Source organism: Hemicordylus capensis, chromosome 11 (assembly GCF_027244095.1).
Source record: "Hemicordylus capensis ecotype Gifberg chromosome 11, rHemCap1.1.pri, whole genome shotgun sequence".
Taxonomy (NCBI): domain Eukaryota; kingdom Metazoa; phylum Chordata; class Lepidosauria; order Squamata; family Cordylidae; genus Hemicordylus; species Hemicordylus capensis.
In genome coordinates this window covers 7,160,467-7,186,908 of record NC_069667.1, presented here as the reverse complement: position 1 = coordinate 7,186,908, position 26,442 = coordinate 7,160,467, and the positions used below count along the sequence as shown (strand labels likewise).

Sequence of the window (26,442 nt, the reverse complement as noted above, 5' to 3'; positions counted from 1 at the left end):
ACATCTGGGGACCCAACACTGAGAATCCCTGAGCAGCCCTGCTTTAGAAGGTTAGGGTGGGAAAACAGTTCCGTTTTTGCTGTTTGAAATCTTCACTGGACACATGCCTAACAAGACCCTGTTGCAGAGGCCTGCTGGACTACTACTCCCATCATCCCAGCTGCGATGTATTGCAGCTGGCGATGGTGGGAACTGTAGTCCGATAACAGCTGGAGAGCCTTGGATGCGCCACTCCTGCCCTACTACTATATGAAAGAGTAATATCTGTATTAAGATATCCTATACTGCTTTGGGGTCTCAGAGCATGCTGGAAGTCTGGCACGTGATATAGCTATCTTGCTGAAGCTAAGCAGGCCTTGGTGTGGCCAGCACCTGGATGGGAGATCCTTGTATGTCACCTTTGACTGGGAAAGACAGATTGCTGCCTAGAACCTTGGAGAAGCCGCTGCCAGTCAGTGTAAACAGTACTGAGCTAGATGGTCTGACTCGGTGTATGGCAGCTTCCTGTGTTCCTCTGCTTTATTATTATTATGTGCATGGACGATCTGAAGTTGTATGGAAAGTCCCAGTCAGAAATCGAATCCCTGATAAACACTGTCCGTATATTCAGTAGCGATATAGCAATGGAGTTTGGACTGGATAAGTGTGCTGCATTAATAACGAACAGAGGAAAAATAAAAACAGAAGGAATAGAACTGCACAATGGAAGCAAGATCAAGAACCTGGAAGAGAAAGAACATTACAAATACTTGGGCATTCTCCAGGCTGATAACATCGCACACACTGAAGTTAAAAGAAAAATTGGAAGTGAATACATCAGGAGAGTTAGACAAATCCTCAAGTCCAAACTCAATGGTGGGAACACCATACAAGCCATAAACACCTGGGCTATACCTGTTATCAGATACAGTGCAGGAATAATAGACTGGACCCAGGCAGAGCTAGAGACGCTAGATCGTAAGACCAGGAAAATCATGACCATCAACCATGCTCTGCACCCCCGCAGTGATGTAGATAGGCTATGCCTCCCTCGCAGCTCAGGTGGAAGAGGAATGCTGCAAGTCCATCAAACAGTAGAGGAGGAGAAAAGAGGCCTTGAAGAATATATCAAGGACAGTGAAGAAGATGCACTTCAAATGGTCAATAAGGAGAAACTATTCAACACCAATCAAACAAAGCAGGCCTACAAGAAAGAACAAGTCAAGAATCGAGCAGAAAAATGGAGAAATAAGCCACTGCATGGTCAATATTTGCACAATATAAGTGGAAAATCAGACATCACCAAGATCTGGCAATGGCTTAAGAATCGCAACTTGAAGAAGGAAACAGAGGGCTTAATACTGGCTGCACAAGAACAGGCACTAAGAACAAATGCAATAAGAGCAAAAGTAGAAAAATCAACCACAAACAGCAAGTGCAACCTTTGTATTGGTTTATTTCAGCCCAAGGCCAGCATAAATACCAAAGGAAAAAGAAACAACAGGAGTAAATACATAAAATAGATAAAATACATAAAACATAAAATACATAAAACATTAATACCTTCAGATACCGTATACATAGCTAATTTCATTTGCTACCCTCCTGTAAGCATACTCTGACTTAGCAGCAACCAGGAAAAGAAACTTGTCCTTGCCAGAAGGGCAATTAGAATTGTAATGAGTTAGTAGTGGGGAGAGAAGCTTTCCCCTTAATTCAATATAAAATCTGCACTTCAGCATCAGATGTTCCGTAGTCTCCACTTCACCGTTCTGGCAGGGGCATAATCTTTGATCGTAAGGCACCTTCCCAAAACGTCCTTCCAATACTGCCATATGAAAGGCGTTAAGTCTAGCCGCTGAAAGTGCCCTACGATGATCCCCGTTAGAGATCCTAAGTAAATATTCAGCGGGGAAATGGCTACTGATTTGGTCTCCTGGGAATAGGCCAGGACCTATTTTGGCAACATCCCCCTGCTTCGTCATGTCCCAGATACGTTGGGTTATGGCAATTTTGGCCTGCAACCTTTGTAAAGAAGCAGATGAAACCGTGGACCACCTAATCAACTGTTATAAAAAGATCGCACAGATTGACTACAAACAAAGGCATGACAAGGTAGCTGGGATGATACACTGGAAGATCTGCAAAAAATGCCAGCTACCTGTAGCCAAAGATTGGTGGGACCATAAAAATGAGAAAGTTGTAGAAAATGAAGATGCAAAAATATTATGGGACTTCCCTGACTCAGTGTATGGCAGCTTCCTGTGTTCCTCTCCTTTATTATTATTTTATTTTATTTTATTTTATTGTTGTTGTTGTTGTTGTTGTTGTTGTTAATTTATTTGCTTTCTATTATTAAACCCTTCCAAAAATGGTTCATGGCGGTTTACACAGAGAAATAACAAATAAATAAGATGGATCCCTGTCCCCAAAGGGTTCACAATCTAAAAAGAAACATAAGATAGACACCAGCTACAGTCACTGGAGGTATACTATGCTGGGGGTGGATAGGGCCAGTTACTCTCCCCCTGCTAAATAAAGAGAATCACCACATTAAAATCACCACTTGCCTCTTTGCCAAGTTAGCAGGGGTTAGTTATCCAAGTTATTTGGGGGGGGGGGAATCTCTGTCCCACAAGCAGTTATCAACCATTCAAAATGTGTCTTGCCAGCACATCAAAGGGCAGCTGGTACAACCCATGATGGCACTTTATAGGAGTTTGTGTTTGTGTGTGTGTATTGCTATCAGAGCTACATTCAGAGAATTAACTTCTAGAGATCCTGGAGGATGAGCTGAACCTCGAAGAAAAACACAAGCATCTTATTTTTAACAAGGCATTGCCAGCGACCTGTATTTTGTTTTCTGCAGCTAGAGCAAAGAGATTTACGTTTTGGAAAAATAGGCTTAAACACCTCATAGGGACATATACTGCCATATACTGAGTCAGACCATTGGTCTATCTAGCTCAGTATTGTCTTCACAGACTGGCAGCGGCTTCTCCAAGGTTGCAGACAGGAATCTCTCTCAGCCCTATCTTGGAGATGCTGCCAGGGAGGGAACTTGGAACCTAGATGCTCTTCCCAGAGCGGCCCCATCCCCTGAGAGGAAAATCTTACAGTGCTCACACATCAAGTCTCCCATTCAGATGCAACCAGGGTGGACCCTGCTTAGCTAAGGGGACAAGTCATGCTTGCTACCACAAGACCAGCTCTCCTCTCATCCCCTAGCACCACTGTGCTAATCCTGTTCCTGATGGGCAGACCATCTGCTAAGCAGGGTCTGCCCTGGTTTGCATTTGGATGGGAGACTACATGTGTGAGCACTGTAAGATATTCCCCTTAGGGGATGGGGTCACTCTGGGAAGAGCACCTGCCTGCTTGCATGCAGAAGGTTCCAATTTCTGTCCCTGGCTGCATATCTAAGATAGGTTCCAGAGATCCAGTAATGCACCTCCTCCTGCTCCTGCATAAAGTTTAGTTTCATTCTGAGAGCTTGGCCTTAAAAAATATTACTGAATACTGTAGTAGGAAACTACTTCCCTGCTGCCACTAGAGCGCACTGGCTCCTTATTTAACGAAGGGATCAGGTTTACACAAATGCATTGCTGCTAGGTTTGCTTTCCTTGCTAAGGGATAAAATTTCAGCTTTTAGGAGAAACTAAATTGATGTGCAGAGGGTTCACATGGATGCAATGGGTTGCACACACACCTCCAATTCCTGAGCAAAGTACACATTTCCTGTATCACGGGTATCAAGATACAATATTTGTTCCTTAGCTACAAGAGTTGCTAACAAAAAAGAAAGCCAGCAAGAAAGAAACCAGATAAACAAGTCTTAGGGCAAATACAGAGCTTGAAACCACAAGGACAAACTCAGTTACAGTTCACTGATATTTGCATAACATGAAATGGATTAATTTGAATAGAGCTATCCCAGATGATAGGAGTGGGTGGAAAGGGGTGGGTGGAAAGGAGTGGGTGGAAAGGGATCCTGCAAATTAAAAAAATTAAATATTTTTTTTAAAGGTCCCCTTTGACATCTATAAATTGTACATCTTTCTTTTAATGTGGGTGGCAATATTTAACTTAATGAAAATTGAAAGTATCCCCCCCCCAAAAAAAAATCCCAAACCCCCAAAGTGGCAATTTGTCCCCACTTGGGCTGCAGATTGCCACTTGGGCTGCAGATTGCCATTCTTGCGGGGAGGGGCCAATGAAAATGGCACCTTTAAGAGCCAGCGTGGTGTGGTGTAGTGGTTGGAGTACTGGACTAGGACTGGAGAGACCCGAGTTCAAATCCCCATTCAGCCATGAGACTTGCTGGGTGACTCTGGGCCAGTCACTTCTCTCTCAGCCTAGCCTACTTCACAGGGTTGTTGTGAGGAGAAACTAAAGTATATAGTACACTGCTCTGGGCTCCTTGGAGGAAGAAAAATGAAGAATTTTTTTACATAAAATGTAAAATTATACTAATACTAATACTAGTACTAATAATAAATTCCCCTCCCCCATATGCCATACACACACATCCTGGATTGGGGCCCATGTGGCTAATTTCAGAGAGAAAAGGAGCACTTCTAGACTGGTCCGCTTCCATGTTTTAAAGATAGTTAATGATTTCATGTCATTTGTAAAGTTAAATGTCATGTTGTAAAACATTTTATTGTTTTAACTTGTTTTCATTGTTTTAATGATCTGTCTCCCCTCCCTGCTTTCTATAAACCACCATGAGCTTTTGTAGTTTGGCAGCATTACCAGGCAATGAAATAAACTGGCTCTCCCACTCCTCTGGTGCTGATTCCTCAGAGATCCAGCCGACACTCCTCTCAAACAATCTCATCCCCTTGCTTCCCCTGTTACGATCATTTCCCCCCTTTCATTTGATATGTGGCCTTTCTCTTTGGCTTAACCCTTAACAGTTACAGTGTGAATTGAAATGCGCTCAGTAGTGCTCTTTGGACTGGACTTCTGGGTGGACGTCCATTCCCCCGCAGGCCTGGGGGGCCTCCAAATGCTGAGTGGCCCACTAATTTAAGTGGCAGGATAGTCCATGCAAAAGGTGATATTTCTCTGCAAGTCAGTGGGAAGCATCTCATTCAGAATATCTTCTAAAAATACAGATGGGGGGGGGGAGTTCTAGCTTTCCCTGAGCATGTTCTAGTATAAAAACAAACAAACAGTACATTAGAACATAAGAACAGCCCTGCTGGATCAGGCCCAAGGCCCATCTAGTTCAGCATCCTGTTTCATACAGTGGCCCACCAGATGCCTCTGGGAAGCCCGCAGGCAAGAGGGGAGCGTATGCCCTCTCTCCTGCTGTTGCTACCCTGCAACTGGTAATCAGAGGCATCCTGCCTCTGAGGCTGGAAATGGCCCACAGCCACCAGACTAGTAGCCATTGATAGACCTGTCCACCATGAATCTGTCTAAGCCCCTTTTAAAGCCATCCAAGCTGGTGGCCATCACCACATCCCATGGCAAAGAATTCCATAGATTAATTATGCTCTGTGTGAAAAAGTACTTCCTCTCATCATTCCTAACTTTCCCAATCTTCAGTTTCATGAGTTCTAGTGTTGTGAAAGAGGGAGAAAAATTTCTCTCTGTCCACCCTCTCCACTCCATGCATAATTGTATACACTTCGACCATGTCTCCCCTTAGTTGCCTCTTTTCCATGGTAAAGAGCCGCAGGTGTTGTAGCCTAGCCTCAGAAGGAAGGTGCTCCAGGCCCCTGATCATCTTGGCTGCCCTCTTCTGCACCTTTTCCAGTCCTACAATATCCTCCTTAAGATACGGTGACCAAAGCTGTACACAGTACTCCAGATGTGGCCGCACCATAGATTTGTATAAGGGCATCTCATTGGCTTCATCTCAATAATATTATAATTAGCATTTTTATTTTCAATCCCCGTCCTAATGATTCCTAGCATGGAATTAGCCTTTTTCACAGCTGCCGCACACTGACCAGACACATTCAACGAGCTGTCTACCAGGACCCCAAGATCCCTCTCCTGGTCAGTCACCGACAGCTCAGATCCCATCAGTGTATATGTGAAGTTGGTATTCTTTGCCTCAGTGTGCATCAATTTACACTTGCTTACACTGAACTGACTTTGCCATTTTGTCACCCACTCCCCCAGTTTGGAGATTTTCTAGGGACAGTGGGAGCAGGGGCGGATTGTGGCAGTGGTGGTGGCAAAAGGCCTTTCAGTCCAGGCTCCAAAATGACCTAGGTGCACCTCTCTGAATATACCACTCAGGGGTGTAGCAAGGTTGGAGGGGGCCCAGAGACAAGATTTTAAAACGCACCCCCCTCTCACTGAAGCTCAGCTCATGAAGTAAAGAAATCTTAAATGAGAGTGGTAACAAAAAGCATGTGTCTCTCTGTCTGTGTGTGTGTGTGCATCTCCTATGTGCCACAATAGAACATCATCCTACATTATTTTTAAAAAGCTTTTGTAAATTGTGGATGATGCAAGTCATTGAATGGTAGTAGAGAAAGACATGCTGTTCTGGTAGCTCCAGGTCTTAACACGCACATCGGAGTGTTAACACTCACATTTCAGAGGATGAATACAACTGAAGGAAGCCCGGGCGGGTGTGTGGCTGGGGGAGTCAGTCATGTGACTTGCCTCTGGGGGGGGCCCCAAGGCAGCGGGCCCCCAGACAACTGTCTCCCCTTGCCCTATTAGAGTTACACCCCTGATACCACCTTAAGTGGCGTAGCGGGGAAGTGCTTGACTAACAAGCGGAAGGTTGCCGGTTTGAATCCTCGCTGGTACTATATCAGGCAGCAGCGATATAGGAAGATGCTGAAAGGCATCATCTCATCCTGTGCGGGAGGAGGCCATGGCAAACCCCTCCTGTATTCTACCAAAGACAACCACAGGGCTCTGTGGGCGCCAGGAGTCGACACCGACTCCACGGCACACTTTACCTTAACCTCTCCGAATGCACTCTCTTTTCGGGGACAGAGAACTGGTCACTGGGTGGGTGGGTGATGCCTGTCTTATGGGGCCGCTCACCCACCACCCCTCCCTCTTCCCATAGGTGTTCCACAGAAGCGAAACTGACCAGCTGCTTTCTCCCGGGGGAGTCCGAAGGAGCCCCGTGTCGTCAGTTTCACGGGGCGTGTCCCAAGCCGGGTTCTTCTCGCCTATTGTGGCGGTTGCCTTTGAAGTGGCGGGTGCAACTGACCAGGCTGCCCTCCCTCCCTCCCTCCCTCTGCGGACCCGAAACCTCCCTGCAAGCGGCCGGATTTACTCTCCCGCTCTCAGCGCAGCCGCCGCCGCCTCCGCAGGAGCTTTTTGGAGCCGCTCGCGGGCGCGCTGCCCGGGCAAGTGCCGGCCGGCCGCGCGGTAAGATCCAGTCCGGGTTTTCACGCCTCTCTGCAGGTGGAGCCCGACTCCGCCGGGGACAGGAAAAGCCCGCGGCTGCTGCTGCTGGCCGAGCCGGTGCGCTTCTCGGGGCAGGCTGGCGCACACGTCGGCGCGGCGCGGCAGCTCCGGTGGTGCGTGGTGGGGTGGCCTCCCCCCCCCCGCAGCAGGCAAGGAGGGCGCCCCCCGCCGCTGGCGAGCCCCCCCCCGCCGCCCCCCGAGAGAGCCGATCCGCAGCCCAGGTAAGCGAGCGAGCCGCGCTGGCGCTTCGACTTTCGCTCCGGATCTGGCGAGGCAACTTCGCGGCCGGCACAGCCCCGCCGCGGCCGCCTCCGGCAGGCTCCCTCCCTTCACATGCAGCGCTGCTCTGGAGGGGCAGACACGCGTCCTGCGGGGGGGGGGGGAGGAAAAGGAGAAGGGGCAAAGGGCACTTATGGGTGGGCGAGCTCGAGCTCTGAGACAGCAATGGGAGGCGGGGGAGGCGGCGGGCAAGCCACCTTTCGGGGGAGGGGGGGTGCTGGCTCCCCTTCTGGAGCTGCCCGGGGCTCACCCTCCTGCCCCCACCGGTGCACAGTCCTGCCCCAGGAACAGGGTTACTTTTAGGCCAACTGGCCACGTGTCCAGGGTACACCTCAAACCCGTTCACACATTCCGGTTGTGTTCAACACGGGCGCCACCTGTGTGCAGCAGTGTACACGCAGATATAGATTTGGGCACAGGTGCGTGCAGTGATTCCCAGGCGATGTTGAATGCAGGTAGAGCGGTCCAGTTTCTATCCATCTCCTGAACTGGGGGGCCCAGAGATCAGTGCTCCGTCTAAGGCGTGTGCATGGGCGCGCGCGTTCACACGTATGTGGATGTCCGCTCAGTGAATTTTAGATCCCGCTCAGCTTGAATCAGGAAGGCCCCACTCTGAATGCACATGGTGAGCACACACTGCCTTGATACTGCCGCCCAGAACAAAATTCATTCCGCACACAGATGGGGGGGGGTAGCGAGAACGCTGCTGAAGACCCAAGGTTACTTTTAAAAGATATGCAGGTACAGTCATTCACACATCCTTGTACAAGTGTACAGAGCTCTCTTATGCAGGTACAACATAAGAGACGTCTGTTTTGGGCGCTATACAAATATTGTCAAATAAATAAATAAATCATGTCTGAACGGGGCTTGTCCCCGTCCAGGAATCAGTCCCAGTCCTGATACTTTTTGCATGTTCTGTTCAGCACTTGTATTGTCTGTGCACAGCATCCACAGGTACAGATCTGTACAGCCGTCCACTTCCTTTCTGTATCCTGGATTATAGGGGCCTTTACCCAGGTTTGCTTTAAAAATGAATGCAGATATACAGTCATTCACCCAAATATGTACAGCATGTGTCGAATGCAAGTCTAGCATCATGTCTTAATGGGGCTCATGAGTGTGTGACAAATGTGTGTCTGCAGAGTTGTTGGGGAGCTGTAATTTGACTCGTTCTCGGGGTCACTATAGAGGTGTTGTTGTTTGTTATTTCAATTTGAAATCAGCTATGGGCAAAGGATTTGGGTCAGAACCGTAGTGTGTGGGTGGAGCAAAGACTGGATTATTTTCTCCCCGGCTATTTTCTGAGTTGCAATACAAGTTGCTATTTTCCCCACGGGGTGAAACGTACAGGTTCACACATTTCAATGCCTCTCCTGCTTCACATCTAGTTCGGCAAAATTAAGCTTCCTTCCCACTACCACCACCACCACCACCACAAAAAAAAAAAAAATCCTTGCACAAAGAAAACTAGGGGATCTAGCTTAGCCTTCTTTCTGACATGCTAGTTTTTTGGGTGCGGGGAACGCTTTTGTACGGAGGAACATTAATCACACAAGCACCCATCACTGAAGTCATACCTTGAAGTAGTACATAGGAAGCTGCCATATACTGAGTCAGACCATTGTCTACCCAGGATTGTCTCAGGATTGCTCAGGATTGTCTACCCAGACTGGCAGCAACTTCTCCAAGGTTGCAGGCAGGAATCTCTCTCAGCCCTTTCTTGGAGATGCTGGCCAGGGAGGGAACTTGGACCTTTCTGTATGCACTCTCATGCAGGTGCTCTTCACAGAGTGGCCCTATCCCCTAAGGGGAGGATCTTACAGCAGACAGTGCTCACATTTATTATTATTTATTTATTTCTGAAAGAATTGCACTAGCTGGCGATATGTTTCTGCGTGGAATACAAAGTGCTGGTCATGACTTCTAAAGCCCTGAACGGCTTAGGTCCAGGGTTCTTAAGAGAGCGCCTCCTTTGTCATGAACACTGCTGCCTCTGAAGATCGTCTGGGGAGGTCCTGATGATCCTGATACTTTTTCTGTTGTGCTTCTTCCAAGTCAAAGGCCAAGATGCTAGGGATTAAACCTAGGACCTTCTGCATGCAAAGTAAATGCTTTCCCACTGAGCTACAGCCCCATCCTCAAGGGCTGGAACACAGGAAGCTGCCTTATATGAAGTCAGACCCTTGAGCCACTGAGCTCAGTATTGTCTAGACACTGACTGGCAGCAGCTCTCCAAGGTTTCAGGCAGGAGTCTCTTCCAATCCTGACCTGGAGATGCTGCCAGAGAGTGAACCTGGGACCTTCTGCATGCAAAGCAGATGCTCTACCACTGAGCGATGGCCCCATCCCATAGTTTATCATTCATATATGATTGTCCCTACCTTCCTCCGAGTAGCTTAAAGGGGCATACACCCCCACCACCATGCTTGCCTCAGTCTTTTGAGGCGGGTTAATCTGAGAGGCATTAAGCTGGCTCTGTGGCTCAATGTCACACAGCTGTTGTGGCTGGAGATGATAGGAGTTGCAGTCCAAGAACATCTGGGGAGCCCAGTTGGTCTATGGGAAGAGAGTGGTCTTGTGGTACACTGGAACAGAGGAAGCTGCCATATACTGAGTCAGGCCACTAGTCCATCTAGCTCAGGATTGTCTTCACAGACTGGCAGCGGCTTCTCCAAGGTTGCAAGCAGGAGTCTCTCTCCCAGCCCTATCCTGGAGATGCTGCCAGGGAGGGAACTTGGAACCTTCTGCTCTTCCCAGAGCGGCTCCATCCCCTAAGGGGAATATCTTCCAGTGCTCACACTTCTAGTCTCCCATTCAAATGCAACCAGGGTGGACCCTGCTTAGCTAAGGAAAGAGGACAAAGAGGACAAGTCATGCTTGCTACCACAAGACCTGGTAGCAAGCATGACTTGTCCTCTTTGTCCTCTTTCCTTAGCTAAGCAGGGTCTGCCCTGGCTGCATTTGAATGGGAGAACATGTGGGAGACTGTAAGATGTTCTCTGGGAAGAGCATCTAGGTTCCAAGTTCCCTCCCTAGCATCTCCAAGATAGGGCTGATTCTTGCTTGCATCCTTAGGAACATAGGAAGCTGCCAGATACTGAGTCAGACCATTGGTCCCTCTTGCTCACGATTGTCTTCACAGACTGGCAGCGGCTTTTCCAAGGTTGCAGGCAGGAATCTAACTCGGCCCTATCTTGGGGATACTGCCAGGGAGGGCACTTGGAATCTTCTGCCTGCAAGCATGTAGGTGTTCTTCCCAGAGCAGCCCCATCCCCTAAGGGGAATATCCTACATTGCTCACACATGTAGTCTCCCATTCAATTGCAAACCAGGGCAGGTCCTGCTTGGCAAAGAGGACAATTCATGCTTTCTTACTCAAGACGACTCTCCTTGGAGAAGCCGCTGCCGGTCTGTGTAGACAGTACTGCGCTAGATGGACCAAGGGTCTGATTCGGAATATGGCAGCTCCCTATGTCCCTAGCCACTGGTTTAAGCAGCCGATTGGCTCTCCTCCCTCCAAGCCAGCCCTCCCAAGGGAGGTTCTGTGTCCAGTCCCAGGGCGAGTTTTACATGCTATCTTGCTCTGCCCCAGGCGATTCAGCAGCTTAAGCCTCAGCCTCCTGTTTCATCCTGTTCCCACCACAGGGTTCGTTTTGTGATTCCGTTCCTTTGCATTAAGGTATTTCCGGAAGCCCCCCCCCCCCGCACCTTCAAATATCAAATATAGAGCTTTAGAACAACAGCAAGGAGGACAATGGTCTCTCTGTCCTGCAGCGGACTCTCTTTGATTGCCTTATAAATCAGCCGTGTAATCTACGACTCCCAAAGATAATAACACAAGAGAACCAGTCGCAAATTATCTCGAGTAACTTTCCGGCAAAGTCACCGCGAAGGAAAGCCGCACAGGCGACCTGCAGATCCGGAGTGGGAGTGGAGGACCGGTCTCCTTGGACGGCGAAAGCCATTCAACTTCTGGAGGTGCTGCCAGATTGGGCCATGTGTCTCTCCAATGGCCAGTTAGGATGCCACTGATCAGGGCGACAGACTTGTGGCAGCCCTGTCTGCTGGGGTGGAATAAATGGGTCTCACTTCAGATGATATCCCCTGAGCACCTGCAATTTCAAGTTATGCCTGTGCAACCGGGAAGATTAAGGGGTGATTCGGGCCAAACCGTAAAGCAAGGCTTCTTACACTTGGGCTCCTGGCTGTTGCGGGACTACAACTCCCATCATCCCCAGCCACAATGACTGGGGGTATGGGACTTGTAGTCTTGCAACAGCTGGGGGACCACTGCACTAAACCGTGGAGTCAGTTCCCTACCGAGGCTTTCTAGAGCTTTAAATCGTTGACGAGGGAGATGGGCACATTAGGCTTGTTGGGTCTCTGGGCCTAATTTGGGAGCCATGCATGCCCCCGATTGGCCATCAAGGGAATTTCTTGTCTGCTTGCTGGGTACACAGGCTGATCTTCTACCCTCACTCTGGAGCCGAGGACAAGTCCCTTTTGAGCCACTTAGGCCAGTGGCTCAAAATGGCTCATTCCCAGCCTGGCCGGGAATGCATCTCCCTGCCTTTGAAAGTGGGGAGGGCCACTCCCAGCCATGCTGCGAACATGGCACTGGCCGGGAATTTGCTCGGAATTGGGGTGTGCACCCCATTTCTGGGCAAAACTTCACCCCCTGTGTCTGACATCAGACACAGGGGTGGGGGGGGGTGAGGCGCGGCCCTTGAGGGGCGTGGCCCGGGTTCTTTGAACCCGTTCGCACAGTGGTGGCTCAGCCTCTGGGGCTCCATTGCCACCCGCCGCCGTACCCGGCTCAAAAAGGAGCATTTCCCCCCTCTTCCTACATCGCTTCTAGAATTCTCACGATGGGCTGTCAGGAACCTGTCTGGCTGCCGGATTAGGCTCAGTGGCTTCTCTTACCCTGACACCCATTGTGAGGATAGCCCTCTTCTGCTTCTGATTCAATGAATACGTGTGAACAGGAACACGTGTGTGAAATAAACAGGTGTGAACTGGAACATGTGTGCGCAGGAACACAGGAAGCTGCCATATACCGAGTCAGACCCTCGGTCCATCAAGCTCAGTATTGTCTACACAGACTGGCAGCAGCTTCTCCAAGCTTGCAGGCAGGAGTCTCTCATATGCAGCCATTCAGGCGGACCTTGCTTAGTAAAGAGGACAATTCATGCTTCCTACCACAAGACTAGAAGCCACCTAATGGCTCAGTGGGGAAATGACCTGACCAGCAAGCCAGAGGTTGCCAGTTCGAATCCCCGCTGGTATGTTTCCCAGACTAGGGGAAAGACCATATCGGGCAGCAGCGATATAGGAAGATGCTGAAAGGCATCATCTCATACTGCACAGGTGATGGCACTGGCAAACCCCTCCTGTATTCTACCAAGAAAACCACAGGGCTCTGTGGTTGCCAGGAGTCGACACTGACTCAACGGCACACTTTACTTACCACAAGACCAGCTTGGTGCCTTCAAGTGAATAAACTGCCTTTCCCAATATGTGGGAATATTGTAGTATTTCTCAATGTTACAAAATAATATTAATTATTATCTTTTTACTAATTAATAATAATTCATTAATTTATTAATATTAGGACTATTATTGTAATGCTTCTCAGTATTGTTGAGAAACATTTCACCCATGTGATGAGCAAGGCAGCCTTGATCCGCAGCACCCACCAGAAGCTTCCCCCCTCTTTATTGACACCTTCCTGCCTGGTAGGACATGGGTGCTGGTGGGCACCCAGCAAACTCCTCTCCCTCTTCTGGCAAACCACCCCCAGTGATGCTGGCCCACTGAGTGTGCAGGATTATGTCCCGAGCAGTGAGAGTTGAGGGGCAAGTTGGATCTAAAACCAACAGCAATAGATCTGGAGTGAAGCTTTTTCATGCAAGATGGAAAGTGGAAGAGGGAGCTTTTTAGATCGCCTTCTGGTCAACGTGTGTTTTGTTTGCAAATGGGCAGCACAGGAAATGTAACGTTCCTTTTAAGTGCCACATCAGACAGCAACTTGGAGTTTTGTTCACTGCCCCGTTGGGTTCGTCTTGTTTGTGATCGACCAATACGGAAATGGCAAGAGCCTACATCCTGTGGTCTAGACTAGATCAACAGCCTCCACCTATAGAATCAACACAATTCCCCCAAATGTTTAAACTACAGGAGCTGGATTCACTCAAGAAAAAATAATCCGCTCTATAATATCCATCAACAAGCATTTTGTTCCTGCTGCTACGCCAGAATAGCTAAATGAGAATGGTGTATTTAGGAGTTCCTCATCCCCATAAAGTCTGTTTGATCTTCATCATCATCATCATCATCATCATCATCATCGGGATCGGTAGCAATGTGACACTTAATGGACAATATCCATAAAAGATATCTAGACCAGGGGTTCCCAACCTTTGGTCCTCCAGATGTTGCTGAACTACAACTCCCATCATCCCCAATTACAAAGTATTGTGGCTGGTTGGAGGGTGGGAGTCGTATTTCAGCAACATCTGGAGGACCAAAGGTTGGGAACCCCTGGTCTAGAAGTCCGAAGCAGAACTGACTAGTTAGATCAAATTAAGAACATGCATTTAAGCTGCCCACTTCTTTATTATAAAGTCCTTTGTGGCCTCAGTTCTTGGTCTCCTCTGCTTTTTCATCAAACTAACTTCTCCTTTACCTGTGCTTCCCTTACACTCTCTTGGTAATTTTGTACCTTTCTTCCACCATCTTCTCTCTGGGCTTCCTGCTCCTTAGATTCCCTACCTCATGGGATCTCTTCCCAGGCCTCTGTGCTAGAAAACAGTTCCTGTCTTAGGGATAGATTTGCCACAGTCAAGCGTCCCAAATCGGGGTGGCCTAATATGCATATTATGCAAATTATGCAACAACTAATTTGCATTTTATTTATCTGACAGATTTGTATGCTTTCCCCTCCTTCTCTGCCCTCCCATGTGCTCAGATCCAAAGTAAAATCCGAGCAGCGCATTTGAAATGCATGTAAATCTGGGTGGAATTTAGCAGCCGGGTGGAGGAGCCAAAATCCGGGGGCTACCCTAAATTCCGGGGGACATGACAACCCTACTTGGGGACATGTGAACTTTCCACTAGTAGTGTGCCCGAACCGGTCCGGCGGCCATTCCAAAGAATGGCCGAACTGCCGGACCGGTCCGGCCCTGCCTGGTTCGGGTCCGGGTGGGGGGTATGCCTTTAAGGGCGGGAGGGCTTGCTTAGCCCTCCTGCCTCCTTGCCCCCGCCAGCACCCGTATTTTCTAGTATAGGGGCGCTGGAAACCAGCCGCCCCCCCGCCACCGCGGCGAAAGAACTCCCAATGCCAGCCCTCCCTCCCTCCCAGCTAGCTGCCCGCCCGCCCGCTCGCTCGCTCGCTCGCTCGCCCGCTCACCGCATAGGAAACGAGAGGAGCTCCGGCACAGAGCTCCTCTCGTTTGGAAGGCCTCCAGCATAATGGTGTTTTGCGCGCGCCGCAAAGCACGCCATTCGCCGGAGGCCCGGTCTACCCGCCGGGAAAGGGCCGGGTAGACCGGGCCTCCGATGCCCGGTCTACCCAGCGATCGGAGGCCCGGTCTACCCGGCCCTTTCCCGGCGGGTAGACCGGGCCTCCGGTGAATGGCGTGCTTTGTGGCGCGCGCATGCGCGCGTGCGCACAAAACACCATTAGGCCGGAGGCCTTCCAAACGAGAGGAGCTCTGTGCCGGAGCTCCTCTCGTTTCCTATGCGGTGAGCGGGTGAGCGAGCGAGCGGGCGGGCGGGCGGGCAGCTAGCTGGGAGGGAGGGAGGGCTGGCATTGGGAGTTCTTTCGCCGCCGCGGCGGGGGGGGCGGCTGGTTTCCAGCGCCCCTATACTAGAAAATACGGGCGCTGGCGGGGGCAAGGAGGCGGGAGGGCTAAGCAAGCCCTCCCCGCCCTAAAAACAAGGCCCCCCTTCGGTGCCAGTCCGGACTTCTCCGGACCGTGCACATCACTACTTTCCACCCCGCCAAACCAACCATTTCCCCTGTCCTCACAGATTTTGGTCTACAAATAGTCTGACGGCTTTGTTTCCTGAGCAGTTAGAATATTTGTGATCATTCCATGCCAAGCTTCTGCAACTGATGGGTTGAGCTAGGAAAGGCCCCTCCTTGAAACCCAGGAAAGCCGCTGCCAGTCAGGGTAGACAGTGCTGAGCGAGATGGAGCAAGGGTCCAACTCAGTGAAAGTCAGCTTCCTTAGGAGCCACAGGGGGAAGGACTGACTTACTTTGCAAGGGCTTCATTTGGAGACGGCTGAATGCGAAACAATAAAAGCATTCAAAGAAGCATTTCTGTTGGGTGAGATTATTTCTAGATATTGACAGAGTAGGCCTTGACCCTCGGGCTATAAAAGCACAGGGGGAACTGGAAGAACTCTCACGGGCGACTGTTGCGATAAACCACACAGCCCTCTTTGTTTCCAGCTGACCCGTGCCAGGTCAGCAATTCCTCCTTGCAGAACTGCAATTTTAAAGAGATTTCGAGCTCACCTCATTTGTTGTGGTGAATGAAGACCTTCACTGCAGGCCAGTTCACACGAATCCACCTCTTTGCACGTCGGCTTCGCTTGTTTGGGGCCAGGTTGTTTCAACGAATAGTTCTTCAACTCTGCTTATTTGATTAATACTGTTTTTATTGCACCCGTTCTCCGAAGAGCTCAGGGCTGTTCTCATGGCTCCCCACCTGTTTATCCTCCCCCAAGCCCTGTTATGTAGGACAGGCTGCGAGCTCTCACTCCGCTAACCTCGTCTAAGGGGAGGGGGCCTGTGGCAGCACACGATCCACCAAAAGTGGTCTAGGCTCCCTTCGCCTGCTTTTGGTGGATCGTGAGAATCTCCCCGTTCACCTCTACCCAGGTTTTCCTCCGACCTTGCTTCCACACAACTGGAAACTGGGAGCACACACAGCTCCCAAACCCGGGTAGAACGCAGTGTGTTGTGTGAATGACTTCATACTCTTTCTTTCCTTTCCCTAGCTCATAATGTAACTGACTTTTTTTTTTTTAACATGCCAAGTTAGTCCCAGGTTAGGGACTAATAGCAAAGTAGTTAGAGAAGCAAAAAAAGGTGCCTGGGGGTGGGGGGGAGACCCATATTGGAATGATGTTAAAAAAAAAAAAAAACACCAGTTACAGATACCCACAGCTAACTTCTGTAGGGAAGAATTTGAGTTAACCCCTTATTTAGCCGAGGAACCCAGTATGAGGAGAACACCGCTGGTGTAGGAGCTTTGGAGGCAGTTGCTTAAAGTCTAAAGCAGGTGGTCATCTGGTAGCAAGCATGAAGTGCCCTCTTGCTAAGCAGGGTGTGCCCTGCTTTGCATTTGAATGAGAGACTTCATGTGTGACCACTATAAGATCTTCTCCTCAAGGGATGGGGCCATGGCTCAATGGAAGAACACCTGCCTGTTTGCATGTAGAAGGTCCCAAGTTCCCTCCCTGGCAGCTTCTCCAAGACAGGGCTGAGAGAGATTCCTGCCTCCAACATTGGAGAAGCTGCTGCCAGTCTGGGTAGACAATACTGAGCTAGATGGACCAAGGGTCTGACTCAGTAGAAGGCAGCTTCCTATGGTGCAGCGGGGAAGCAACTTACATAGGGAGTAAGAGGTTGCCGGTTCAAATCCCCGCTGGTCTGTTTCCTAGACTATGAGAAACACCTATATCGGGCAGCAGCGATAGCAGCGATAGAGGAAGATGCTGATAGGTATCATCTCAGACTGCGCGGGAGGAGGCAATGGTCAACCCCTCCTGTATTCTTCCAAAGACAACCACAGGGCTCTGTGGGCGCCAGGAATCAAAATCGACTTGACAGCAAACTTTACCTTTTACCTTTACATGCAGTCACCCATGCAAATGTAAACCAAGGCAGACCCTGTTTAGCAAGGGGGACAATGCAACTCTCCACCAGCTCTCTCATCTATACGTTTTACAACCACAGGGCTCTGTGGTCATCGGGAGTCAACACCGACTCGATGGCACAACTTTACCTTTACCTTTATGTTCCCATTTTAAGAAGTTACAGACTTGAACAGAAAGCCTGCACCCTGTACTAGCTACCTCATGGTGGAAAGAAGAAGAAAATAACAAAGAGAAGAAGGGAGCCTCCGAAGAGAATCAGTCTACCAATAGCAAGAGTGATAAGTAAATGAGAGGAAAGTTGGGGAGGGCACTCCTATACTCTCTAACTCCACTCCTAATGTCCCTTGTGGAGTTAGAGAGTAGGGGTGTTGAGAGGCCATGCCTATGGAGTCCCAGCTCCAGCGTCTGCCACTGAAGATGATGGTGTCCATCAGAAGTAGCAGTGCAAGATCTGGCTATACTTGCAAGACTAAACTCTCAACGTGCAAATCAACCCTCTTCTCTATTGGCATCAGTTCAGACGACACGGGAGTCTTCAGATGATACTTAGGAGGGTATCGGTGCCTGCTGATCTCTCACAGCTCCTGTTGTCCAAGGACAGTCGACACACATCACAGCACAAGAAGGTGTGCAATTACAATTCTGTACAGTTCTGGTCACCACATCTAAAAAAGGACATTGTTGAACGGGAAAAGGTGCAGAAGAGGGCAACCAAGATGATCAGGGGCCTGGAGCACCTTTCTTATGGGGCAAGGCTACAACACCTGGGGATTTTTAGTTTAGAAAAAAGATGACTGCGGGAAGACATGATAGAGGTCTATAAAAGCATGCATGGTGTGGAGAAAGTGGATAGAGAGAAATTCTTCTCCCTCTCCCATAACACTAAAACCAGGGGTCATCCCATGCAATCGATTGCCGGGAAATCTAGGACCAACAAACGGAAGTAGTTTTTCACACAACGCATCATCAACTTGTGGAATTCTCTGCTACAAGATGTGGTGACAGCCAACAGCCTGGATGGCTTTAAGAAGGGTTTGGATAATTTCATGGAGAGGTCTCTCAATGGCTACTAGTCAGAGGGCTGTAGGCTGGATGCTTCCGAGTACCAGTTGCAGGGGAGTAACCGCAGGAGAGAGGGCATGCCCTCAACTCCTGCCTGTGGTGTCCAGAGGCATCTGGTGGGCCACTGTGCGAAACAGGATGCTGGACTGGATGGGCCTTGGGCCTGATCCAGCAGGGCTGTTCTTATGTTCTTATGTTTAAGGTGGAAAGACCCTGGCAAAATCAACAGTGCATTGTGACAACTCAAACAGGCTAATAACTGGGGACCAGTCTGGGGTGCTCCTTTTTATTTTCCAACATTCCTCTTATCTCCACCAAGCAGCTCTCCCACAAGGAAATATCCCTTCTTTGTGAGTTGTCTCTCAGGACAAAAAACTTTGCAGATTCACCGGCAAAAATGGAAGCCAGCTTTGGACTGTGCTGTCTGGACTGATGGTGCTAGACCCCCGTCTGATTTTGGGACTATCGTGGATCGAAACAGAGATTAGCAACACAATCGGGGTGGGGGGGGGCGTTGTTGGCAAGCCCTGATGTGATGTGAGCCTGACTTTTTAAAGAAAATCCTTCCATGTGGAATGCCCTCAATGTTTCAGGAGCTGTTGACAGCTTGGTTTTACTCCACCCCTCCCTGGAATGGCTAAGCAGTTTCTGCCCTGAGTGTTTTGCCAGAAATTCAATTGTTTGAGAAATTGCTTCTACCCACGGCAAGCCAAGCAGTCAAGTCACACAAGGGCACAGGAAAAAGAAAGGCAGCGTCCGGGATCTCAATGTCTCTTAGTGCGGCGTTTAAGGTTACAAATGACTTCTCTGTGAGCAACAATTATTTATTAACTTTGCCGGAATGGGCTTGAGAACAAAGGTGCTTATTGGCTTCATTTAAAAAAAAAACAAAAAAAATTGAGTTGAGGATGATGCATGGATTTTGTAAAACATATAGATATGAGAGCTGGTGGAGGGCTGGTCTTGTGGTAGCAAGCATGAAGTGTGCCCCGTTGCTAAGCAGGGTCTGCCTTGGTTTGCATTTGCATGGGGTGACTGCATGTAAAGATAAAAGGTAAAGTTTGCCGTCAAATTGATTTTGATTCCTGGCATCCACAGAGCCCTGTGGTTGTCTTTGGTAGAATACAGGGGGGGTTGACCATTGCCACCTCCTGTACAGTATGAGATGATGCCTTTCAGCATCTTCCTATATTGCTGCTTCCTGATATAGATGTTTCCCATAGTCTGGGAAACACACCATCAAGGATTCGAACCAGCAACCTTCTGCTGGTTAAATATTCCCCTTAGGAGATAGGTGCATAACTTAGTGGTCAAGCATCTGCTTGCATGCAGACAGTCCCCAAGCAGCATATCCAGGTAGGGCTGGGAGAGACTCCAGCTTGAAACCTGGGAGAGCCAGGGGTGGTTTAAGGGATAGGAAAAATAGCCACTTGCCTACAGAGGCAAAGTTTTTCCACTGCAGGTTCTCAGCAGCCACCCAAAGGCCTTTGCTTTCTACATGGAAATAATGTTCATAGGAACATAGGAAGCTGCCATATACTGAGTCAGACCCTTGGTCCATCTAGCTCAGGATTGTCTTCACAGACTGGCAGCGGCTTCTCCAAGGTTGCAGGCAGGAAACTCTCTCAGCCCTGTCTTGGGGATGCTGCCAGGGAGGGAACTTGGAACCTTCTGCTCTTCCCAGAGTGGCTCCATCCCTTAAGGGGAACATCTTCCAGTGCTCACACTTCTAGTCTCCCATTCATATGCAACCAGGGTGGACCCTGCTTAGCTTCGGGGACACATCATGCTTGCTACCACAAGACTGGCTCTCCTCTCTGCTCTTGCTATTCCAGCAGTTTATTACAACACCACTGAATAGAGCACTACAGTTGATTTTATGACCATTCTTCCTGTCATGGGAACAAAGGGAGCTGCTTTATGCTGAGTCAGACCGTTGGTCCATCTAACTCAGTACTGACTGAGCACTGAACACTGACTGGCAGCAGCTCCCCCAAGTCACAGGCAGGAGTTTCTCCCCACTCTTACCTGGAGATATATGCTGCCAGGGACTGAACCTGGGACCATCAGAATGCAAGTCCTACAGTGGACTAACATCAGGACATCCTAAAACGAATGACAGGGATTGCCCACTGTGGCCATGGGTTCCTATGGCCATTTGGAAGGAACCAATGCATTGTGATGGGCATTCCCTGTCATTGGTTCTGGTACATTCCCTTGAGCCTACATAATTCCTGTAACAGAAACCCCCCCCCCAATTGCATATATCTAAGGGGGTGTAAGCCATTGGGGTTGGCACAGAAGAAGAGAGCTCATCTTTTAGTAGCAAGCATGACTTGTCCCCTTAGCAAAGCAGGGTCCACCAGGGGTGTAGCAAGGTTGGAGTGGGCCCAGAGACAAGATTTTAAAATGTACACCCCCCCCCACTGAAGTTCAGCTCATGAAGTAAAAAAATCTTAATTGAGGCTGAATAGTGGTAACAAAAAGCATAGCGAGAGATAGAGATAGATAGATAGAGATATAAACACACTATGTGCCACAATAGAACACCAACCTAAATTATTTTTTAAAAGGTTTTGTAAATTGTGGACTCTGCAAGTCATTGAATGGTACTAGAGAAAGACATGCTGTTCTGGGAGCTCCAGGTCTTGACACTCACATCAGTTTCGGAGGATGAATACAACTGAAGGAAACCCGGGTGGGTGCGCGGCTGGAGGAGTCAGTCATGTGACTTGCCTCGGGGGGGCCAAGTCAGTGGGCCCCCAGACAATTGTCTCCCCTTGCCCTATTATATTTACGCCCCTGGGGTCCACCCTGGTTGCCTATGAAAGGGAGACTAGAAGTGTGAGTACTGTAAGATATTCCCTTTAGAGGATGGAGTTGCTCTGGGAAGAGCATCTAGGTTCCCAGTTCCCTCCCTGGCAGCATCTCCAAGATAGGGCTGAGAGAGACTCCTGCCTGCAACCTTGGAGAAGCCGCTGCCAGTCTGGGTAGACAATACTGAGCTAGATAGACCAATGGTCTGACTCAGTATACGGCAGCTTCCTAGGTTCCACAGCTATGGGGCATGGCTGTCACGGAGAGAGCCTGCTCTTCTGAATTTGTAGCTACATCACTGGAGCACCCTGACTCCTACTTACAAAGCAGAGTGGTTTTCAGAAACTAGTTTGAGCCTAGAATTTGAACTTTCTGAGTTTTCTGAAAGTTTGGATGGCGGGGCTGGGGGGTGGGGGCATGTTTTACGGGAAGCAAGCTCACTGCCGGCATGGTTTCCAATTTCCTGCCTGAACAAATGGGCTGGCATCTTAGGAATTTGAACCCCCATCTGCTGAAATTGCTCACATCATAATGGCTAGCAAAGGCATCAAAGCTTAGATAGGGGATGCAGAGGCAAATATCTGTCTAGATGACAACGCACTGCATTTGCCAGTTCATTTATCCTCTAGAGGGGCTATTAAGTCAATGGCATGCTAGCAGGAGATGGCCATCCCATCTTATAGAAGTTCTTTTTTTTTCCCCCTGAGGCAGCTGAAGGCACAGAAGCAGGCACAATAAACATTACCAAGGAAATGCGCAGGCTGTACCAAAGCGTCATCTCTGTGCCTGAGCGCACAATACAGCACATATGATAAGCAAATAGCTGCAGATCTCTGAGGCTGTTCTCACGCGCTCAGGTTAACCCAGGCTAGGAAAGCCTAGCCTGGTTAGGCTGTGTGTGCAAACTGGCAGGATTTGGCCCAATCCTGGCAGGGCAGTGCTGCCTAGTAGGGATGTGCATGGACCCAGCTGGCCCGGTTCGGATCGAGTCCAGACCAGACTCAAACCCGACCAGGCCAGTTCAGTCCGGCACCCCCTCGAACCCCCCCAACAGCTCAGTCCTGTCTGAGGTGGGGGGTCGCAGACCTTGCGGGGGGTTACAAAAAAAGGTCCGCAAACTCAGGGGGTGATCAGTCTGGGGTCGGACCAAACGGGGTGGTTCGGTTCAACCCCACGCCATCGAACTGAACCAGCTCGACATCAAACTGGCTCGAATTCGAGCCGGTTTGCACACCCCTACTGCCTCTCTCAGCTGTTAGCCGATGTTAAGGGAGTGACTGAGCACTCCCTTAAGCCAAGCTACCTGCTTGTGTGCAAATCCAGGCTGCTTCCACCTAGAGCCCCCGTCTCCTGGGGGAATCCCCCAATGCATTGTGCACATTGCCCAGTGCATTGTGGGATTCCAGTGCACCCCAGCCTCCGGGAATCCCACAATGCATTGCTCCAGAGTTGCTCCATGCGCCGTGCAGCGCTGCTTATCTGGGAGCACAGTCCGCGCTCCCAGGAACATGAAATCACCCATCTGGGGGGAAGGTGAATCTCACCAGCCTCCCTCCTGGCCCACACGCTGCCCTGCCCGCCCGTGTGAACGCCTTGTCTTTTTACTTCTGCCTGCCGGACAATGTGAGTTTCACAGAATTGAGAACGGGAGTGAAACGGCAGGTTCGTGTTAACAAGGGAGCAGTTTCTTCTCAGCCCTCCCTTGATGAGTTTTCTTGGGGAGAGATTTCAGCATCTTCTCAACCTCTCCTGAAGTCCAGACCAGTGCTGGAGCCAAGGATTCCAGTTGTCACGTCTTTTTGTTGGAATGTTATATAGCAGAACGTTTTTGAACTGCCTATATTTAATTTAGAGTGAGGTACTGCATAGCCGTTTAAAGTAATAATGTAGATTGAGGGTACCTATTTGGTGTTTTCGATGAAATGGCAATATGGTTTATCTGCCAGTACCATACATTTATGCAACCAACTTTGAGGTGATAAGGCTTAGGGCTGTGCAATGTCGGGTCGGGGACATCGGAAATGGCCCAAAACAAGTCATTTGGGAGGAAGTTGGAGAAGTTCCTGATTCGTACTAGAGAAGCCCATTTCAGTTCAGACTTCTCCAACTTCCTTTGGAGGCGGCAAGGGGCATTGTGTGTTCTCCGCAATAAGAGGTAAATGAATTTGATGGTGGAGAGTTCTGGACAAAGTTGAGCATGATTCTGCTCTGACGAGAAAGTCCAAAAAAGGATGACTTTCGCTCTCTGACCTACAAACTTTGTGACTGCTTTGCTGAGCCTGGCAGCTTGAAAGAGTCCCTCTTTCTCAGGGCCAGCCGAAACAAGATGCTGGGACCTTCATGATCGGATATCTGGGACAGGGGGGTATTTTGGCTTAAAGCACCTGGCTTAAGACTCTGAGATGCCTGGGGCAGGAGGTTGATTTGAGACCCCACCTACCCCCTGCTACTTTCTTCTCTCTGGCTGACTTACTGAGCAGTGTTATGCACGCGGTGGAGCATAATGTGTATGTAGTTGTGTCAGTGCAAAAATCGTGCAAATGGGATTGTGAAACAGTGCGGCCATTATATGTGTATACATGTATACGTGTGTGTGTATATATATGTATGTATGTATATGTATGTGTGTGTGTGTATATATGTATGTGTATATATGTATACAGGTGAAACTCGAAAAATTAGAATATCGTGCAAAAGTCCATTAATTTCAGTAATGCAAATTAAAAGGTGAAACTGATATATGAGATAGACGCATTACATGCAAAGCGAGATAAGTCAAGCCTTAATTTGTTATAATTGTGATGATCATAGCGTACAGCTCATGAGAACCCCAAATCCACAATCCCAGAAAATTAGAATATTGTGAAAAGGTTCAACAGTCTAGGCTCCAGGTGTCCCACTCCAATCAGCTAATCAATCCATAACACCTGCAAAGGGTTCCTGAGCCTTTAAATGGTCTCTCAGTCTGGTTCATTAGGAATCACAATCATGGGAAAGACTGCTGACTTGACAGTTGTGCAGAAAACCATCATTGACGCCCTCCATAAGGAGGGAAAGCCTCAAAAGGTAATTGCAAAAGAAGTTGGATGTTCCCAAAGTGCTGTATCAAAGCACATCAATAGAAAGTTATGTGGAAGGGGAAAGTGTGGAAGAAAAAGGTGCACAAGCAGCAGGGATGACCGCAGCCTGGAGAGGATTGTCAGGAAAAGGCCATTCAAAAGTGTTGGGGACTTTCACAAGGAGTGGACTGAGGCTGGAGTTAGTGCATCAAGAGCCACCACACACAGACGGATCCTGGACATGGGCTTCAAATGACGTATTCCTCTTGTCAAGCCGCTCCTGAACAACAAACAACGTCAGAAGCGTCTTACCTGGGCTCAAGAAAAAAAGAACTGGTCTGTTGCTCAGTGGTCCAAAGTCCTCTTTTCTGATGAGAGCAACTTTTGCATCTTATTTGGAAACCAAGGACCCAGAGTCTGGAGGAAGAATGGAGAGGCACACAATGCAAGATGCTTGAAGTCCAGTGTGAAGTTTCCACAGTCTGTGTTGATTTGGGGAGGCATGTCATCTGCTGGTGTTGGTCCACTGTGCTTCATTAAGTCCAGGGTCAACGCAGCCGTCTATCAGGAGATTTTGGAGCACTTCATGCTTCCTTCCGCAGATGAGCTGTATGGGGATGCTGACTTCATTTTCCAGCAGGACTTGGCACCTGCCCACACTGCCAAAAGTACCAAAACCTGGTTCAATGACCATGGGATTACTGTGCTTGATTGGCCAGCAAACTCGCCTGACCTGAACTCCATAGAGAATCTATGGGGCATTGCCGAGAGAAGGATGAGAGACATGAGACCAAACAATGCAGAATTGCTGAAGGCTGCTAATGAAGCATCCTGGTCTTCCATAACACCTCATCAGTGCCACAGGCTGATAGCATCCATGCCACGCCGCATTGAGGCAGTAATTGCTGCAAAAGGGGCCCAAACCAAGTACTGAAGACATATGCATGCTTATACTTTTCAGAGGTCCGATATTGTTCTATTCTTCAATCCTTGTCTTCTTGGTTCCATGTAATATTCTAATTTTCTGGGATTGTGGATTTGGGGTTTTCATGAGCTGTACGCCATGATCATCACAATTATAACAAATTAAGGCTTGACTTATCTCACTTTGCATGTAATGCGTCTGTCTCATATATCAGTTTCACCTTTTAATTTGCATTACTGAAATTAATGGACTTTTGCACGATATTCTAATTTTTTGAGTTTCACCTTTGTGTGTATGTGTGTGTGTGTGTATATATCTCACTATATAGCTGCACAAATGTTACGTTCCACCGCATCCATAACATAAAGTAGGACAGCCTCTGCAGCCCATGTCGATGCAGTAACCCGAAATACTGAAATAACTCATGATCTTGGGGTTATATTAACTGGTTGATTTTACAACCTTGAATGAAAAGAATTGTTCTGCTCATTTCAAATAGTGAACCATGCGTTGGAGCGGGGGCACCTCCATGTGTGGGGTTCCGGGAGAAATTCCCCTCGGACAAGGCCCTGCTTGCAGGGGAGGAGGCTTGAATCAGATGGAGAAAGCAGCCCTGAGTGCCTCCAACCATGTTCCTGATCTAAATTGCCCCACCTCCAGAAGCAGTTTGCCTCTGGGGAGACAGAGAGAGTGTGTGTGTCAAGATGATTTCCCAGCAATTCTTCTCGTTTGGACCCCACTAATATATATATTAGTAATATATATATTAGCTGAATCGCTTGATGCCTGGCCTTTCCTCCCCCCCACTTGCTCCCGCCTGCCAGGTTCTATGCGAAAGCCCCACCCCCACATTTTCATTGGTTGGGGCTGCAACAGAGGTGGGGCTTGCCACATATGACCTTAGTATATTGTGTCTATATGTATGTGTGTGTGTGTATATATGTTTGTGTTTGTGTACACACACACAACACACACACACATTAAGACACTTGGCAAAGGCCTCTGCTTACCATTTCCCCCACCACCACCCAGC

The 26,442-nt window shown here is 48.9% G+C and overlaps 1 protein-coding gene across 2 annotated transcripts in view; it reads left to right on the top strand.

Annotated features, from left to right (window-relative positions):
• Nucleotides 1–7,190: 7,190 nt before the first annotated feature.
• LOC128335716 (synaptotagmin-like protein 4) overlaps nucleotides 7,191–26,442 on the top strand; it is a 69,127-nt gene continuing 49,875 nt past the window's right edge. Inside the window, exon 1 of one of the 2 annotated variants that reach the window (XM_053274398.1) lies at nucleotides 7,191–7,335. The gene's annotated coding sequence lies outside the window, so the exon portion shown is untranslated. Of the gene's footprint in view, nucleotides 7,596–26,442 lie in introns of both variants that reach the window. The other variant, XM_053274397.1, reaches the window with a different exon arrangement.